We start from the raw sequence: 20,469 nt of genomic DNA on the forward strand, positions 1-20,469 counted from the left end.
GAGCGAGCACAGGCCGGGCGCGGTGGGCTGGGGAGAGCAGGGCTGCACCGGCTGGGGGCAATCCGGGGGGCGCGCGGCCCCTGGTCTGTCTAAGTCCCGCGGCACTCCGCCTGCTCCTAGCGTTCCCCTAGTGACTAACCAGTACGGCCAGAAGGAAGGGAGAGAACAGAGCCCAAGAGCAAGCTAGACACGGTGGGTCCCTGGGAGCAACTAGCCGGATTTTGGCTTTGCAGAAGCCACGCTGCAAAAAGGAATAAGCTGCATGAAGCAGAAAGAGGAGAAGATAAAAAGCCGTTCAGCCCAAAGCCCAGGCTGCGATTTGGAGGGTCAGGCTCTCCTGCAAAGCCGGGAGCAGTGGTTGCAACCCTCGCCGGGCAGGAGTCATTGCACCGATTGTCCTTCCAACTTTGGGATACAATTCGGGAAAACTTGTGTGTGTGCTGTGCAACGCGGCCTGTTCAGATGGAAGTTTTAGGGAATGATTCATGGAACCTCCTTCCAGAATGTAAATTGCCAGCAGATTTAAAATGAAGCAGCATTGCTGGGAGTGAAAGGCAGTTCAAAGCGCAGGCTAAAATGCATGTCTTGAATATGCTGGGTCAGCACAGAGCTATGCTAGTTACACCAGCTGAGGATCTGGCCAATTAAGGAAGACCCACACATCCAGGTAGGTGGAAACAAAGAGACCGGTGCTAGGTATGGCTTCTTTTTCCATGACATGAAGAATAGGGAAGTGCAACTATATCAGAAACCCTGCAGTCCGTTTATCTAGAGTAGTCCAAAAAAGGATATTACACAATGGTCAGATGCTTTAGAGGAAGGTGTAAAACCTCCTTAATGCACCACATAGTGTTATACACGGAGAGGGAGGAGGGATTTCTTCCTGATCCCAGCAGAAAGGTTGGTGATCTTTGTAACTAGGGTAGCTGCAGATGCGATTCCTATTTAATATTGATAGCTAAAATATTGTATGTTCCCCCTTAGCTCTTTACTTTCTTCAGTTTTTATCATGGGCTCACCCACCCACCTCTGCCAATTCACTTCAGTTTTAGTTGCAGCATCTTTCCTGGCTACTAGAGACAGCTTTGACAATCTACCTCAGAAATCCACCTCAGGTAGGCCTGGCATGCAGCACCTTCTGATAATTCCTGGGCTTCTCATGGGCAGAGAATGTCAGCTGCCCTAAACCACGTCTTGGTTTTGTAGACAAATGCCCATTCGCGACTTCATTTCACTACTGGAGTTAGCTAGATCTGAATGCAGGTCTTCAGGAGAGAAGATCTTGTTAGCTCAGGAGCCTCCCATACCATGTAGTTCAGGGGTTCTCAAACTGGGGGGTTGCACGGTTATTACATGGGGGGTCGCGAGCTGTCAGCCTCCATCCCCAAACCCCGCTTTGCCTCCAGCATTTATAATAGTGTTAAATACAAAAAAAAAAGTGTTTTTAATTTATAAGGGGGGTTGCACTCATGAGTTTGCTGTGTGAAAGGGGTCACCAGTACAAAAGTTTGAGAAGAACTACATCAGTGTTTTTGGTTACTTTGTTAAAAATTAAGGACAGACAGTCCAGCTCTAACTGTGAGCTTCTGTCCAAGAAGAGCAATGTGTCTGGCTCTAGGAAAAGGGGATTTACTCATAAGTTTCTTGGAATCGCATCATTTTTCTTGTCAACCCTGTTTTCTTGCTCAGAAGTGTGGAAAATTCTCCTCACTTACTTCTCTTTCTCCCTGGTGCAGACTGGCACTGAGCACCAGTCCATGTCTGAAAGTTCCATCCAGAGAGTTCTGATGCAGAGTTGGCATTGGCAGGTCCACCGCAAATCTTGCTAATGCCTCCATTTTAGACTTCAGCCACAGGGATCGGAAGCACTGACTCCTGTTGACTTAGCTGATTGCTGTAGCCAAACTCCAAGATGGAGAAACACATAGGTGTATTCTTCTGTCAGAGCACGTGAGGCTTTCTGTGGATAATTCCTGTTAATATTCAGAGGTCTTATCCACATAAATCCCTCATTCATCAGTGGGAGAATAGATCCCTATATGTATAAACCACAGGATTTCATCTTGACTTAGATCCCGTGGGGAAAGGAGGTAAGTCCCTTTTTGCATTACTCGTCCTTTTCCACTACGAACTGGGGTGATTTATGGGTCCAGAGCAGGGTGATGAAGAGATAATGATGTTAGTCAGTAACGCACACACCTGACTTGTTGCTTTGGGGGGACACTATGTTTCCTGGAAATGTGCTATATGCACACAGATGCATTCTGGGATATTCATTCCAATTCCCCAGGAGCACAACAACAGATTTATTTACTAGCTGCAATTCTCTATTTCTTAACACTACTTCTTGCTTCCTGTCCTATCTGCAGGAGTTTGGATAGTGGGATCAGGGTAACATACTGCTTTGTTTACACAATAAAACTGGAGCAAATGCAGGTCTCAGACTAGCCTATTGAACAAGCACAGTGCTCAGCAGTTTCTCTGTTCTCTCAATGCAGGAATGGGTCAAGGGGATTATGAGAAATAGAAAAGGACATTCCATTCCCATAGAAGCTGGGCGACTGTCTAGAAGGGCATTTTCCTAGAGTGGGAGAGAGGGAACCTGAGTTGTGGGAGGGTTTGAAAGCAATACATAAAATACATATCCTTGAGAAAGAACTTACTGAGACAAAGGCCTGGTCTACACTAAACCCCCAATTCGAACTAAGGTACGCAACTTCAGCTACGTGAATAACGTAGCTGAAGTAGACGTACCTTAGTTCGAACTTAACGCGGTCCAGACGCGGCAGGCAGGCTCTCCCGTCGACTCCGCGTACTCCTCGCGCCGAGCAGGATTACCAGAGTCGACGGCGAGCACTTCTGGGTTCGATTTATCGCGTCCAGACAAGATGCGATAAATCGAACCCAGAAGTTCGATTGCCTGCCGCCAAACCAGCGCGTAAGTATAGACAAGCCCAAAGACATACATTCGTTGTTCCAAATGTGTTCTGCGGGGCAGAGCGAGAAGAGCGTGCACACACCAGTCAACATTGTATCTTGTGCTAGACAGAAACAGCAGCAGCCAGGCACAACTCATTCCCTCTTTACCTGCACGTATGCTGGGGTGTAAGCCAGTAGTTCTCAGGCCTACTCTTAGCCCTTCTTGGCAGTCTGCAGCGTGAACCACTTTGGGAACCAAGGAGGCAGTGATTGAGAGTTGGGCTGAGAGCAGAGATGGGTCCAGCAGATGATCTCTCTTACTAAGTAGTCTACAGAATAACTAGTAAACTATATACTGAATCGCTTTTTCCCCTTCCCAAACCATTTCCTGTATCATGCCCTTTTAGAGAAATCACATATCTGGATAATTTCTTCAAGGGCATATGGCCCAAGAGGTGAACAGGAGAAGCAGCCTCCTGCTACCCTTGCTTTCGAATAGATAGAAGAGTAGAAACTGAAGCGTTCATCAAGACTCCCAAACAACTCGCCATCTCATTCCTGGTCCGTCCCTACTGCTCCGTCTGCCCCACAAAGACCTCACAGTTGTAGAGAGTTACATTCTCTGTTACTTATGTGTTTTTCATTTCTCCTGCTTAAAAGCTATCTGATGGCAGAACCCTTAGCTTGAATGTGTCCAGGGCACTGAAGGGGTGAGGTAGGGTCTAGCCTTTCATATTTGTAAAACAAGGGGAAACCGAAGCCCTTAACTCTGTCTCCCGCATCAGTTTTTCTTCTATTAAAATTGTTTCCTAGCCCCCCCCCCCTTACTCCTATTCCTTCTGAGTAGAGGGTTTCTGAGGGCATAATTACATTGCCTGGACTTGTAATGTTATAACATGAAATGAGATGGCCAGTGCATATAATGAGCTGGTATGGCACACTGTGTTTTAGTGTTTCGTTTGTTCTGGAGTGGATTTGAGACATTGTGAGCTCTTCCACAATTGCAGTTCTTTGTCAGAGCTTCCTGAACATGAGGCACTTGGCCACTACGTTTTTGGTTCTACTTTATACCAGGGTTATAACATAGCAACATAGTGTGTGTCTACACCAGAGGATTTTTAACTCCAATTGGTTGATTATATCAGTTAGCTTAAGTTAGCTAACAGTCTGGACACTCCCCAAACCTTTGTTCCAAGACACAAACATTTGTGGTGTCCAGGCTGACATGCACAAATGTGTTTGCTAACTTGAGTTAATTGGTAATGCTGATTAAGACAAAACCAGAGCTCAATCTGCTAAGGGCTGCCTCCTTTACACCAGTTGGAAGGTATTTACGGAGCCATGAGCGGGATGGAGGATTGGAGAGCAGCTATCAAAATGCTACCTGGAACAAGCCCTCTGTCCAATGTTGATGTCTTTCCCTGAAAAGTTCATCTTCATTTAACTGTGGTTGAGTCAAGGGAGTATTTTTGGAAGCAGCAAAAATATCCAGTGATGCATATTTCACTTATAGTCAGATCCAGCAAACAATAACAGGGTTCTGCTTCATTTCAACAGACTTTTCTGGCAAAAATCCCAGTGGAGGCAACCATAAAGGGGGGGCAGATGACAAGCCAAACAGAATTGCTAGAGAAAGGCAGAACTGCTAGAGAAAGAAAGGAGAGACAATTCCCCTTCTCAGGTGTGCACTATGGGTATGTCAACAGGGCATTTTGGAGCAAGCCTGCCAGCCCAGGTTGACAGACTTAGTGGGGCTTGCACTAGTGCTCTAAAAATAGCTGTATAGACAGTGCTTTGAACTTGTGGCTTGGGCTGGAGGCAGGGCTTGGAAGCCCATCCCCTTCCTTAGTCTTCAGAGCCTGAGCTCCAGCCCCAGCTGCAACTTCACAGTGCTGTCTACGCAGCCTTTTCTAGCGTGTTAGTGCGAGCCCTGCTAGCCCAGGTCTGTTCTCAATGGAGAAAGGGCCAGCATCCTGCCATAGCACAGCACCTTATCAGACTGGTGTACTTCTGCTCTGGAGGAAAGAGAACACACAGTGATCCATCTGAACTACAGAGTCATGGCAGCACTACCATTATTAATAAAGCCCCTCATGTCTAAGTCATTGCTTAGTAAAGCCTTTTGGGATTCCACGAGTATAAAAGGCACGATAGAAAAGCAAATCCCATTCTGGTAATCAAAGCGATCAGTTCCTATTTCAAGGCAGACACAATAATAAATAATGGGCCTAGAAAGTCCATCTGTATCCAGAATTTTGAAGTAAATACATAAAAAGATTTTTATAAAAATGCCAGTACAGATCTGCTGGGGTTTACCAGCACTTTTTCCTGTTTCCCCAGTCTGTGCTGGGTTGGGAGCCAGAATGCAGCTTCTTTTCTTACAAATGCTCATCTCACTTGCTTTTCTTTTCTGAGTGGATGCTACTGTACCCAGCACACTTAGTCAGTTTAACAGGGCAGTGGAAAACCTATCCAGAGTGGTCTGGAGGAGGACTGTGAGGCAAAGTGAGGAAAATAAATAAACAAGTCCCCAGCTTGACCTCCCACGAACCCCAGTGAGTAAACAGGCTCAGAAGAAAACCACTGGCATCTATTTTAAAATTAAGTATAACCCTTGCGCGTTCTCTCTCTCTTTACACACACACACACACACACACACACACACTCTCTCTCTCTCTCTCTCTCTCTCTCTCTGGAGTCCTTACTTAGGTACTGAAGTCAATAGGAGTTTTACCTGCAGGATTTGATTCTTTATGTAACACACAACATATAATAAATAATAATAACTAGCTCCTAAATAGCAGTTTTCATCAGTAGGTCTCAAAGGGATTTACAAAGAAGGTGAATACTATTATCCCTGTGTTTTACAGATGGAGAAACTGAGCCACAAAGAGGGAGGAAGTGACTTGCCCCAGGTCACCCAGCAGGCCAGTGGCAGAGCTGGAAATAGAACCCAGGTCCAGTGTTCTATTCAGAAATTTTGGCATGTGAGTCAGAAACTACTCCATCCTTTTCTCTTTCTACACTCACCAGGGCCAGATGTGTTAGAATTGAGGAAGGGAGGAAGTGGGCTAAGGAGTGAGCCACAGAATGCCCATGCAATTTTCTGGGAAAACTGCAAAGAGTCAGATGCTGTTATAGAATATGGTTGGTTCATGGCTTTATTTGTGAGCTTCATTTCTTGCGGTATGAAAGGTACAATTGGATTATTTTCGTTCTGAGGAACCTTGGGATGTGTGCTCCCTCTCTCTCTCTGCAGGGTAATCTCAACTTTCTCTTCAAACAGCAGTTGATAGGGGTTGGGAGCTTAACCAAGACAGGAAAATATTTCATTTTTCTTTCCTGACATGTCTCTAAGCCCTTCTCCAGTCCTGTTGGGAGGGGATTTCCACTGCAAATTTAAAGCTGCTGAGAGTGGGACTTGTAATGTTCTTTTGTCAGCTTTTTCCATAGGCTTTTAAGAAGTCTGCAGTCTTTGTAAGGGCAAGGGAGGAGCTGGTCTGGCTCATGTACTGTAGTAGGGGAGAGCAGTGGACAGTTTCTCCTGGTAGTACTGCTAGCATAACCACTGAAGAAAAGAGCAGCTATCAGAGAGGAGTGGGTGGGTAATAAACACTCTGATGGTGCCTGTCGTCTTTGGCCTGGCATGGGGTGCACCTGGAAGGAGAAGATGTCAGTAGCAAGTGAGTGAGTGAGGAGCCTGGGCAAGGCCATAGCTAACAAGGGGGAGTGGGCCAGAATTTTTCTGTTCTTTTACCGTTATAGAGTTTAAGGCCTGAATGGACCATCAGATCCTCTAGTCTGACCTCCTGTATAGCACAGGCCACCAGCCCCACTCAGCAGCTACACACTAACCCAGCAACTGACATTAGACCAAAGTATTACTGCCACCAGGAGAATAGACAGTTATGTCCCACGGGCAGAGAATAGGGTGGACCAAGGTGCATCAGTGCCTGAGGCTCTCACAATGGCAGGGAAACAATTAATCAAGATATACTCAGATAATCCTAGCAAGTAACCTGCTGCAGAGGCCGGTGAAAAGACCCCAAGGTCTCTGCCATTCTGACCTGGGGGGAAATTTCTTTTTGACCCCCACATAAGGCGATCAAGTTAGACCCTGAGCATGTGACCAAGAACCAGCCAGCCAAGCACCTGAGAGAGAGAGAATGCTCAGTACCACCTCAAAGCATTGGCCCACCCCACCCAGTGTACCATCTCCTGCCATGGCCATCTCTGATGTTTCAGAGGAATTCATTACAGAACTCCCAAGCAAAGAATTTCCACTTGGAAGGCTCTCTCCACAAGGAGAAGGGTTAGAAACTTATTGAAAAACAACAAAGAAAGCTTAAGTCTGCACCAGTCAACTGATAGCCCTTTACATTCTGTTGGAGCCTGACACCTCATGCTGACAGTCCTTATTTTGCCAGTGAATAGCTTACAAATATGTCTTTCCCTGTGTCAGATTTGGTCGTGCACACTAGACCTTGCCCAAAGCTTCTGAGTAAACTTCATCTGAAGTTTCTAGAAGAAGCTATTTCTGAGATAAGATGTGGCCAAAAAAAAAAAAAAAAGTTAGACATTTTTAAAAACAGGATTAAAAATTGACTGTCTGAGTTATGGATCTCAAAAACTAATTGCTCAAATCATCTCAAGTTTCGACAGAAATTGTCTGCTGGCCACAGACCATGTACCAAGATATAGGATGTAAAAACCACTACCATGGAGTTTTAAAGCAACTAATTACTATACATTGATAGAAGAAGAAGAATAGACATGGATATTGGACTGGACTGGGCCTCAGGAGATCAGGATTCAATCCCCAGCTCTGCCTCAGACTTCCTGCCTGACTTTGGGTAAATCCCAATCTCTCTGGGCCTCAGCAACCACCTGTGAAACAAAAGCCAGAACACGCCCCTTCTCTCACTTGCATTTTTCTTTTAACAATGGCTGCTGCAGTGTCCAGGGCTGTGGAAAACCTATTCAAAGTAGTCTTCCTGTCTCGTCTATCCTTACACAACGTGTAAGGTCTGTGGGGCATGGACTGTCTTTTGCTGTGTGTACATATGGGTTCTAGCACAGCGGGACTCTGATCTCAACAGGGGCCTCTAGCTGTTACCATAATACAAATAATAATATTTGATATATTTACCCTAGCAAAATAATGGAACAAATATTAAAAGAGAGAGAAACAGCTGTTAGCCTGTAGTGGATGATGGGAAAATGAGCAAATGAGAAGAACAGGGCAAGCAATATCAAGGAATTAGTAGCTTTTAAAAAAAATCTAATTACAAAATGTATGAATAAATAGACTGCAACATGAGTGACTTGTAGAGCAGTTAATAGTCTGTCTCCATAGTTTGCTTCTGTCCTCCAGAGTACTGCAGAGAACAAAGAGGAAGCAATGGTCCATTCTTCTCTTGTGGCCTTGCATGGACTACTTTTATTTGAAAACAAAACCAAAAACAATGAAAGAAACAAAAAACCTGAACTGCCCCAGATGACAGAGAACCTAGAACTCAGGAGAATTGTTAAGCTTTAAGAAAATTAGCAGCATAGACAGAGGAAGGCAGACTGGTGTGGGGAAGATAGGGAGGGAAGAAGGAGTTTTAAAGGTTCAGTTTCTTTTTCTGAGCTTGCTAATAACAATTCAGAAATGACAAAAGTCTGCCCATATCAGACATCTGCTGTGCTCTCAACACTGGGTGCACATATGCTGTCACTCTTATATCTCTACTAACAAGACTGCCTTTGATCATCCTTTATGCAAGGCCACTGCCGTGTGGCAGCATCCAGACAACTTGTACATTCCCACTCAAACCCATCCCATCCACCTATATTTCCACCTATGTACTCCTTCCCTATATTCCTCTCCAACACATACATATTACCATCCAGCCCTCTAGATGGCTGGTAGCTAGGGAGATCCAAATTTAACTCATGCCAAAGCTGGGTCAAAACAGAGAAGTCATTGAGAGTCTGAGGACTTACTCAGACTGGATCCTCTGACTCTTTGCTTACTGGAATCAATGCTGTAAATGATGTGTGGAAGTTGTGTGTGTGGGGTGTGAGGGTGTGTGTCTTGTTTGCTTGCACTGGCCTATACAGATATACGCCAGAATTCTTTTTGCTCAGAGGAGAGATGATATAAATCCATCCAGTTTCTCTCCCTGCAGCAAGAGATTGCATCAGAACCAAGTAGAGGAGAGAGTAAAAATGCTCTTAACCTAAAGTTACAGAGTCCTGGGAATTTTCCAGGGATGCCACCTTGAAAATCCCTGAAAGTCAGTCCCCTATATCCATGCTGAGGAGTCATAGGTAGGGTGGGGCAGCAGTTATTTGTACACTCACTAGATCCAACTTTTCTGCTCTGACTGAGGCTTTCCAGGGTAACACTGGCTACTTAATTTGGATGGGAGTTGGTCCTATTTCAGGAAGCTTTAAAAATGTACAGTGAGACAACTTTCTTTTACTCACATATATACTCTTTGATTTTAATTTTTAAATAAAATTCTGCTTGGCCATCATCTTAAACAAAACAAAATGGTCGTGTCTGTCAAACGTGGCCCAAGGCTTTCACCCTGTGACCAAGCGACACTCGTCCCATGTTCATGCTGCTTCATGTTATGCATTTCCTAATGGGACCCCTTTTTGCATGGCTGCTCCCAGCTTAACTGGCAAGATGATGGCTACAGAGTAGATTGTCTACCTAACAGTGAGAATGGCCTAGTGACAGGGCCGGCGCAACCCATTAGGCGACCTAGGCAGTCGCCTAGGGCACTACAATTTGGGGGGCGGCGACTGCTGCGGTATTTCAATGGCGGGACCTTCCGCTGCCTCTGTGGGGGGCGGCATTTCGGGGCGGGACCTTCCACCACGTAGGGTGGCAGAAAAGCTGGCGGTGCTCCTGCCTAGTGAATATAAATTCACACACACCACTCTCTCTATCTAGTGTTCCTATTTCGGGGGCATGTCGCCACATTTACATGCTTAGAATTCCTAAGTCAAGCTGATATTTCTGAGGATGTGTATTGAAAACAAGCTGTACAATCCACCCAGACTTTATTTTATTTTTACATTAGTAACATCATAACTTGAGAAAGTCCAGAGGCAGCATGAAAGTTTCACTTAAAGAAAGGGAGCGGGAAAAATTTGTCATGTGTTTCTGAAGCAGGCGTACGAGTTTGAACAACCACTAAAATGGTTAATACAATGTAGTCTGAAGAGGCAGTCAGGTTAGAAGCAACTTGTAGGCGACAAGGTTTTCTTCAGACTGTGAACAAAAGTAGCACCAGAAACCACAACTAAGACTACACTTCTTATCACACTGCTGTTTTCACAGTGTTTTTTCCTCATTAGCTCTTGTTATTTTTTAAATCTGATAAAGTAAAAAGATGAAATATATATATTATAAGCAACTGAAAACAGAGTATTATAGTGGAAGGAGTTGGTCAGCCTTAACTATTGCAGTGCTACCTGCAGCACTTATAATGTACAGCCAGGAATTAGAAACAAAGCAACTCTCACTTGGCAGGAATATCCTAGTCTATGGGTACGTCTTCACTACCTGCCGTATTGGTGGGTAGCAATCGATTTATCCGGGATCGATATATCGCGTCTCGTTAAGACGCGATATATCGATCCCCGAATGCGCTCACCGTCGACTCCGGAACTCCACCAGAGCGAGCGGCGGTAGCGCAGTCGACAGGGGAGCCACGGCCGTCGATCCCGCGCCGTGTGGACCCCAGGTAATTCGATCCAAGATACTTCGACTTCAGCTACGCTATTCGCGTATTCAGTCTGGTGGTCTGTTTGGTGGAGGCCCAGGCGTGGAATAGCAGGAATGCTGCAAAAAAGATTGAACTACGTGGGAGTTATTGCATTCTGCCTGGCTCTGGCTGCCACTAAGTCCTGCAGTAGCCCCCTCAAAAACTACATGCTGGGGCAGCAGTTCCCTTTGTGATTGGGTATGTGTCCTAATAAGCCCTCCAATATACTCCTATTCAAGAGTATTCTTGCCTCAGGTCTTTGTTCCAGGCAATGAATCACATGCAGTCCACACAAGTATAAATAGTCTACAGCCAATCCATCCATTAAGTGGACTGCTTTTTTGCCATTTATGGCATTAGGAGAGCCTCTCAAGTGAACTATGCTCTTGCAGTCACTCCAGGCTGTCTGTGAACTTATATATAATGTAAATATTTCCAGGAGCTGTAGCCGCAGTTCCAGTTTGACTGATGGGATGAAATTCAGAGTTGGTTCAAGCAGGCTGCAGTTTCTCTGGAGTTACACCCTCTTACATGGGTCTGAATTTGGCCAATGTAGTCTGCAGTCAGCCAGTTCAGCTGTGGTTTGAAGAAACATCTCTACCCTGCACTAATCAAGCAATAAAACATCATTGATTATTTAGCCACTGAGTGCTGCTTATCCCTGGAGAGTGTGTCTGAGAGGAGTGTTGGGGATGGAGAATGGAAGGATGGAGAAGTGCACAGCAGAGGAGATGCGGAGTCTATGCAAAATGAACAAATAGAAACCCGTTCAAGATTTCTTATGCTAGATGAATTTCCATAGGTAATCCTCGGCCCAACTGACACCAAAGCAGATTCCATCACTCCGAGACAAGGGAGCCTTCGCCTGTCTGACACTGGAGTACTCCGATTCTAGAACATTAATACTCTACGGCAGCATTAACCAGCTGGTACCACAATCAAGTTCAAAGAAGTTGCACCAGGGCATTGGAGAGGAGTTAGTAGTGCTACAGGTTCATTTCCATTGAGTTTTAATTTGTCTCCGATTACAGTCATAAAAGCAGGGGTTGGAGGTGAAAGAAAGGATGAATGAATAAAGGAATCCCAGAAAGAAGTATATTCAGATGGTATTTTTTTCATTACTTGTGTAACCTGTGCTGGCTTTCGTGTACTATACAACGTGCGTATGTTCTCTGTGCCTACTCTTGTTACAAATTTGGTTGCCAGGATACTTGGTTTTGTGCTCCATCTGCACCTACCATCCTCAAGTTTGGGTTGCAGTATGATTTTACCTGACCGTGTTGCAGACCCAACTGCAGAACCCTTCTCTTTTATCCAGGCTTGGGACTGGCACGGCTTAACTATTTTAAAAGAAATGAAAAGCAGACAAAAAAAGAATCTCTACAAATCATTACACTGTGTAGGCTGCTCAGAACAGTTCTGTAGGCGTGTCTGCAAAACTAAACTCTTCTCAGCTATGTTGATTCAGTGGAGTGGGGATCAATGTATACATTGCAGTTAGGGCTGGAGCTCGAGCTGTGAATCCCCTCCCCCAGGCTTCAGAACCCAAGCTCTAGCCCAAGCTTGAATGTATACACAGTTTTAGCACCATAGCGTGAGCCCCACAAACCCAAGTGTGTAGATCTGCCCTTTGAGACTTACTGCCATGGGTTTTAAAACACAGTGTAGACATAGCCTTAGATGCCCTATCATGCAGATGCCATTCTCTCTGGAGGAAGTTTCCCCTAATATGGTGGCAGGAATTCTCAGCTGGTACCATTTTGGCTTCATGTTCCCATATCAGGAATTCAACTTATTCCTAGTGTAGACACTGCAGTGAAGTATAAGGGCGGGGTCTGTACAAGCTGGAGGTGTGGTTGTTCAGATCAGATGTTTGGCAAACGTTTTCTCAAGACATTGGCTCTAGCTGCTGTGCAGGTGGAAGTTGAAGAATTCCCAGCACTTTTCAGAAAGTAGAAGCATCATCTTTGTGGGCAGCCTGGCCAAAATTCTCTCTTGTTAAGGGCCTGCACAGCTAAGAATCCTGGGCACCTCTCAGGATCAGTCCCTTAAACTAGTTTTAGTATTCAAGGCAGCACGTGAGCTATTGCTGAGCACATAATAATGGGCGCTGGTTGTGCCTGTATAGTCGCTGCATGCCCAGTGTCTTTGTAAGATATTTGGAGATATAAGAGGTGATCTGGGGGGGGGGGGAAAGGTTTCATTCCAACATTCTTTTTTTCCCCCCAGATGTGGCTAAAACTAGTTACATCTGTTTCTTACTATCATCAGTATTATGTTCAATGTCAACTCTGGCTGACAGCTTTCTAAACCCCAGAGACCTATGAAAGATTGTATGTTCTGGTGCCTGATGTAACCCTTCTCATGCCAACTCTTAGTAACCCATTCCATGGGCTTTTGTGATAATTTGGTTACATCTTTAGTAGCAAGTGTCAGTAATTTTCCACAATGCTACTCTACCAGCCTGTCCATTTTGCCTGGGGATGTATAGCTGTGTGTGTCCCTATCTGCAGGTTTGCCTGTAAGAACTGCATTTCTTTGACTAGTATTTATTAACCCTTTTTTATCTGTAAGTTTATTAAGTCTTGACCTTCTTGTCAATGTCAATTGTAACAACCTGGGCCATAACTGAAAAACATTTCTATCTCTAGTTGTGGAGAGAGCAGCAGTCAGTAGATCGGTCAAGCACAGGATCATCACAACCAGGGGAAAGCTCACCAAACCACCTGTACTTAGTGTTATGAGTTTTCTTTCTATTTCTAATGTTGTACGTTCCTTTTGTTTGCTCTGAGACACCTCGAATAGCACGGTATGCGGCGGAGGAAAGCTAACAATGGCTTGATAAGACTGTCCAGGGGTGTAGATGATGTGGCAGAAGCATTTAACAGGGATAGACAATGCTAGTTATTTCTGTTACCTTCCAGGAGTGTGAATACACGTTTACTTCTGTTTTCAAAACATGAAAAATTCCTGTCATCTGCTTGTACAGAATACAGAGTCCATGTGTAGTTTGTTGCCTAGGGCTTTTGAAATCTCTCTGCTCTCAGCGGCGACAGGGCCAAATACAAGGTGAAGAAACGAATGTGTTTGCTGGAATCAGTTCATCTTTCCATCTGCCAGGATATCCAGTGAGCCCAAGGTAGTATTAAAAATGGCAAGAAACAAAATATCGGTGGCCTCTCTTTTCCGTGCAAGCAGATGATAGCAATTTTTCATGTATTTTTAATATAGCAACAAATAGAAGTACATTCACACCTCTTGGAAGGTGATGAAAATAGTTTAGAAATTGGGTACACTGAGATCAGTTTATCCCTTGAAAGAGAAGAAAAGCACAATTCATCCCATTTATTATCCCCTTTTGGGTGCAGTTTGATATCTCTCAGACAGATTTGGGTTAACAACAGAAGCATTTAATCAGGTTAGATACAGCCATGCTGGTGCCCATCATTTTCCTTTTCCTGTGATCCCAGACTAGCCAGCCCCTGGGTTTTTACAGATTCACAGATCTGTTGCATCGCACCTTCAATATGATTGAGCTACCAAGGCTGCCGCCCCCACTCCTGAAGTACCAAATCCAAAACCTTCATCAGCAACACGAACTAACTTTGATTTGCAAGAAAACACAATCCTCCTCCACCCAGAAAACTTAAGTCTCATGGATAAAACTAACTGAGTTAGGAGGTTGAAAGTCAGCTGGAGTAACTTATCCAAGAGGGAAGTGTTAAATGTGCACAGAGCCCCTCTCTGTTTCAGCTAACAATGGGCCATTTATGACTTTTCATTCTGTTTCGTCAGCCAGCCGGCAGGCAGGCACACATGCTCAGGATTTACTTCCAGTACTGAAGAAGCGGAAATAAAAAGTGGGAGGGATAGAGTTGGGCCTTGCATTCTCTACTGAGGATGACTGTTAGGGAGACCATCTGTCCATTTTACCTAGAATTTCCTCTTGTCCCCAGGTCCTCTGTTCTGTAATGAGGTCCCAGTATGCCAGCAATGAGCACACTCTTCTTTTCACCAGTTTTTCCCCCTGGACTACATACTCATGTGTTGCCCAATCAGAATTTCACTCTCCTTTGCATACTATCTACATAGGTATTTTTGCTATGCTGAGTAGGGGAGAAGAGCAGGAGAGCAAATTGTTACTCTTCTGCCTCTCCCCTGCAATCACAGGAACAGCAAGGCCGAGTCTGTGAATGATCATCACTGTGGTGATAGAGGGCTGACCTCTCAGTGCCTTGTGGCTGTCAGTACAGACTTGTGGTGCTCACATCTCATATACATTGACATACAATTTTCAGTTTCCTAGAAATAGGTGATGATGTAGTCATATTATACGATACCACTCTTTCCATTCCACTAGTATCTCAGAATGATATTAAACAGCGGCTACTAACATTAGACATTTTAAAAATCAGCAGGTCCAGATAACTTGCATCCAAGAGTTTTTAAAGAGGTGGCTGTGGAGCTCTCTAGAGGTGCTGGCCGGGGCTCGACCCTCTCCAGGGTGGAGGGGAGCCACAGTGGCTCACTGCACACTGCTGAAGTTTGAGGAATTAGTCCGGCCGCGGGAGTCTTTCCTGGCGGCCCTTGCGGTAGCTGGATAAGCACTGTAAGCCCAGGCCCTGGGTCAGGGCGGGGCAACAATGAGTCAGAGGCTCAGGAGCTGAGCACTGGCAGTATAAACAGTAGCAATAAGCCCAGGCCCTGGGTCAGGGCAGGGCAGCAATGAGTCAGAGGCTCAGGCCCCCAGGCAGGGCTGAGCAGTAACAGTACAAGTACTATCAATCCCAGGCCCTAGGTCAGGGCGGGGCAATACGGAGTCAGGAGCTCAGGCAGGGCTGAGCAACAACAGTAGGCCCAAGCCTCCAAGGCCTGGGAGAGGGGGGGAGACTGCCACCCAACTCATGGATGGCAGGGGGGACGCAGGCCCTCCCACTCCACTGCTTCCCAGCCTGGGGCCCTAGCAGCGGCAGAAGACCCGCTGCTGTGTCAGTGGGGATCCTGGTCGCAACACACTGACATCGGCTCTGGCAGTGCTGCAGCCAGACAAGGGTCGGCTGCCCCCGGGCTACTTCCAGACTCCCCCTCGGGTAGTACCTGGGTCAGGGTGTTGTCCTCCGGGGGGTCTAGCACCATGGGTAGCGGGCAAGCAGCAGGCCCAGCAACTCCTCTGGGTAGCGGGCGCAGGGCAGGTCCAGCAACTACTCCGGGTAGCGGGCACAGGGCAAGTCAGTGGCGTGCACCTTGGGCCACGGGGGTTTCCCAGTCGTGGGCTAAGCTGGAGACATCTGGCCTGCCCAGCAGCTGGCTCCCTAGTGAGCTCTGAGGGCGAGCCTTTATACTTCCGGGTCGCCGCCTGACCCTCTGAGGGGCGGGCTCTGAGCTCCCTAGCTCCACCCACTCCAGTCTCTGGATGGGCCCGCCCACGTCCCAGGTTTTTCCAATAAGGCCTCACTACACGCTCACTGGACTGTTAATGTTGATTTTCAATAAGTCTTGGAACACTGGGGAATTTCCAGAGGACCGGAAGAAAGCTAATGTTGTATTAATATTTTTAAAAGGGTAAATGGGATGACCTGGGTCATTATAGACCTGTCAGTCTGACATCAATCCTGGGCAAGATAATGGAAAAACTGATACGGTACTCAATTAATAACAAATTAAAGGAGGGTAATATAATTAATGCCAGTCAACATGGATTAATGGAAATAGATCTTGTCAAACTATCTTGAGATCTTTTTTTGATGAAGTTACACATTTGATTGATAATAGGCAATAATGTCAACATAACAGACTTATGTAAGGTGTATAACTTGGTGCTGTAGGATATTTTGATTAAAAAACTGAAAAGATAAAATTAACATGTCATACATACTGTGTATTAAAAGCTAGCTAACTGTTTGGTCTCAAAATGTCATTGCAAATGGGGAATTATCATCTAATGGGTATGTTTCTAGTGAGGTGCCACAGCATCAGTTCTTGGCCTTTTGCTATTTAACATTGGTATTAATGATCTGGAAGAAAACACAAGATCATCACTGATAAAATTTGCAGATGGCACAAAAATTAAGGGAGTGGTAAATAATGAGGAGGACAGATCACTGATACAGAGCAATCTAGACCACTTGGTATGCTGAGCTCAAGCAAAAAATATGTTTTTAATATGACTAAATGTAAATGTGTACATCTAGAAACAAAGACTATAAGTCATACTTACATGATGGGGCACTCTATCCTTGGAAGCAATGATTCTGAAGAAGATTTGGGGATTGTGGAGGACAATCAGCTGAACATAAGCTCCCAATACGATGCTGTGGCCAAAAGGGCTAATGTGACATGCTGGATCAGAAAGAACACAGCCTGTTTATGCTAAAAGCTCTTTGTCTGTTGGTCTCTGGACAGACCAGTTTGAACCAGTATATGAAACCTAAGAGTGATTTGCGTTAATCACTGCTCCCCTGCCCCATACAGTTTTGTAGTTCCTGTAGGAGCTGTGGTAGCCCTCCCCCATAGAGTAGAACACAATCCTACATAAACCATTCATACGCTATATACAGTATGGTCCCCAAAGATATAACTGAGATGATTTTTTCACATCTTAGTTCATAGAGACGAGAAGCAGTTTCAATATCTGTCACAATCCCTATTCTTGGCAGAGGTGACATGGGAGCTAAATGAATACCAGAAGTCATGACTCTCACTTTTTACATCTCATCTGGAAGAAGATGGCTCAACTGTCACTTAATATTTTCTGAAATTTAGCACACACAAAGTGTACAATGCTCTCATCCATCAAAAATGCACACACACACCCCCACACACACCAGAATGCTACCAGTCACTATATACTCTACTTTACCAGATCATTGGCCCATCCAAGCTTGTAGCCTGTCTCCAGAAGTGGTGGGCATCTGATGTTTCAGGGTCAGGCACAAACCATAATGCACTTGGATGGCTGTGTAACTCAGGGGTTGAGAGTGGAGATTTCTTCCTGAAAACAAGCTCTGTGTGTGCCTGGAATGGCTCGAGTTTCAAAAATTTCTTTTGCTGCATATACAGAAAATGAGAGGGTCAGCAGTTCCATTCTAGAGTGAAGTGACGTTGGTCCTGAGGCACAGCACTGCTTCCTGTTCTGTCTGATCATCAACTATCTCAAATTTCTCTGTACAGTTAAAGCGAGGGGGCAATAGTCTACATAACTTTTCTCCCCCACAATACCTGACGACTCATTCCTTTTCTGGGGTATCAGCATAATCTTCCTCCTGATGGATAGAACTGCGTGCATATTTTGTAGCAAATAATTTAATTATTGTTGCCTCTTTTTAGTTTGGAACTTGTCTGTGAATAGATCAGTTTTCTCAAATATAGTCATTATTTGAAATAATTCACTGAATAATTTCAGTGAATAATTTTTGGCTGTGCCTTATTTGCAAGGAGTTTGCTGTGAGTATCAGAAGTTGAAGCATCGTTAATTAGTTTTGACTGGCCACCCAGGATTTATAGTAATGTTCAGTTCCCTGAGTGGATGAGTTTGACGCTTAGAATCAAGTTTCTGGTGCAGATATCTGTGATTATGGGTTTGAAATTCATTTTCTTTAAATACTCTCCCATATACTCTTAGAATGCCCACAAAAACAGTGAATTCTCTGCCAATAAACGCATTTGCAGCAATATCCTCCACAAGCAAACAAAAAAGTACCATAAACACAGTCACAGCAAATTTGATTATTTGAGCAACTATTTGCAAAAAATGCTTTTGTATTTGCTCAGCTCAACTGATGTGATGCTCCCCACGCTGCCCTTTGGCCTGCCCACCTGACCCTACATGAGAAAGACAGAAGGAATAAAGCACAGTGCACTTTTGCCCTGGTTCTTGACTGCACTGGGCTCCTTAACTCCACAATGAGCTATTTTTATTTTTAATAACCTAATGGAAGGGAAAACAAAATTTCTCTCACAACAAAGAAATCAGAGGCTCAAAAGAGATTTTTAAGCCTTACTAAATTTAGGAGCAGAAATAGAGTTGAGGGGTTATTTAGAGAGGTTTTGTATATTTTATTCCTTTTTTAGTTGCTCAAATATTCTGACAAGTTCTGTCATCACTTCGACACTGAGCAGAACATTGAAAGTTTTACTGTCTGGCTGAAAATGACTGGTGGCAACCCTAGAGTCTAGTAAACCAAAAGGCAGCTGTCCCAAACACACATTCCCTCTGAATGGTTTGCTGACAAATTAAACTAACAAAAGCTTTAAATATACAAACTGATGCATGATTCTTTCACTACTGATCACTCCAAAGGTAAAGCAACCAAAATTTCAGAAACCAAGTGGCAGACATACACTGAGCTTCTCAATAGGCTGCTTTATACACATGGAGCCAGGAAGTGGAAGTACTCTAACAACCTTTGGATTCAGTTGTGTTCAATTGACTAGTACAACCCAAAGTGAAATAACTGCGTATAGTTGTTTCTGCTGCAGCTCTTAAATGAAGTGTTTCTTGAAAGGGCCATGTATCACACTTGGCCAAGATTTGTGGATTTATTATTGGGTAGTTGTGCTGTAGTCTTACGTTTGAAAACTAGAATGTGATTTCCATAAATCATGTGGGTATATGGAGATCTTGTGCCTATATCGGGTGCCTATATCCTAAGAATTAGAGCCACAAGGGCAGATTTGCACTTCAAACAAAAGTAATTGAATTAATGGACTTTTACCACCAATGGAAATAGTTCCTTTGTCAGTGATAGTATAAAACTTTGCACACATATACACATCTTTGTCAAATCTTCAAATCTCCCAGAATATCTCCAAAATATGTGTGTATAAAGCTAAATATATTTTTGCCAAGCTCATTCTTTAACTGAAATACACTAAACCCAGTTATAGCTCTGATGCATAGCAAAAATCCTGAATTGTTCCCATGCATTGCAATGTGTAAAACTACAATTGCAGTACACGGATCCTCCACTTATAGCAGTTTTGTTTTTACACTAATCTTAGCATAATATAAGCAAGCAACTCCCTCTGAGCCAATTGATATTCAGAAGTCTGTATGTAAATATAAACTTTAAACCCAGTAACAACAATCTGTGCAGTTCTGGTAGTTACAGAATACCCATCAGTCAATTTTCCCAAAGGTTACAAAATACATTGTGTGCACTACTCCTTTCTTTGGAACAGCCAGACTTTCCATGGCATTAGAGCATCAGTTCATGATGACACTGATTCGTTGATTGATTTTGCGCCTTTCAGTCACGAGTGACAGCTATTTAAAGAGAAACAGAAAGCAAGGAATGGGTTGGGAATCAAAGGGCTCAATTCTCCTTTCACCTGCACCAGTGACTTTGGTGGAGTATGCCGGTTTTACACTGGCACGAGAAGAGAATGGTTTTGGGTAGAGTTACCATATTTGGAGTGTCCAAAAAGAGGACACTCCACGGGGCCCCGCCCCCAGCCCCGCCCACACCCCCGCCCCAACTCCGCCCCTCCCCCAAAGTCTCCACCCCAACACCGCCCCCTCCCCTGCTTCCCGCGAACATTTGATTCGCGGGAAGCAGGCAGCAGGTAAGCGGGGGGGAGGGGGAGGGAGGAGGCGCGGCCCAGTCTGGCCCCCTCCGGCGGCCGGCCCTGGCCCCTCCAGCCTGGCTCGGCTCTGGCCCTGGGGTGCTGGCCCCGGACCAGCCTCCGGCTGAGCACCCCCGGGCCAGCACCGCCGGCCCCCGGCCCGTCCCCAGCCCGCGGCCCAGCGCGGCCCCGGCCCAGCACCGCCGGCCCCGGCCCCCGG

The 20,469-nt window shown here is 45.1% G+C and overlaps 1 protein-coding gene across 1 annotated transcript in view; it reads left to right on the plus strand.

Annotated features, from left to right (window-relative positions):
• Window positions 1-443: 443 nt before the first annotated feature.
• CHST3 (carbohydrate sulfotransferase 3) overlaps window positions 444-20,469 on the plus strand; it is a 47,816-nt gene continuing 27,790 nt past the window's right edge. The window contains exon 1 of the mRNA XM_024198149.2: window positions 444-667. The gene's annotated coding sequence lies outside the window, so the exon portion shown is untranslated. The remainder of the gene's footprint in view (window positions 668-20,469) is intronic.

This window comes from Terrapene carolina, unplaced genomic scaffold, assembly GCF_002925995.2.
Source record: "Terrapene carolina triunguis isolate 2854851 unplaced genomic scaffold, T_m_triunguis-2.0 Scaffold95, whole genome shotgun sequence".
In the NCBI taxonomy this organism is placed as follows: domain Eukaryota; kingdom Metazoa; phylum Chordata; order Testudines; family Emydidae; genus Terrapene; species Terrapene triunguis.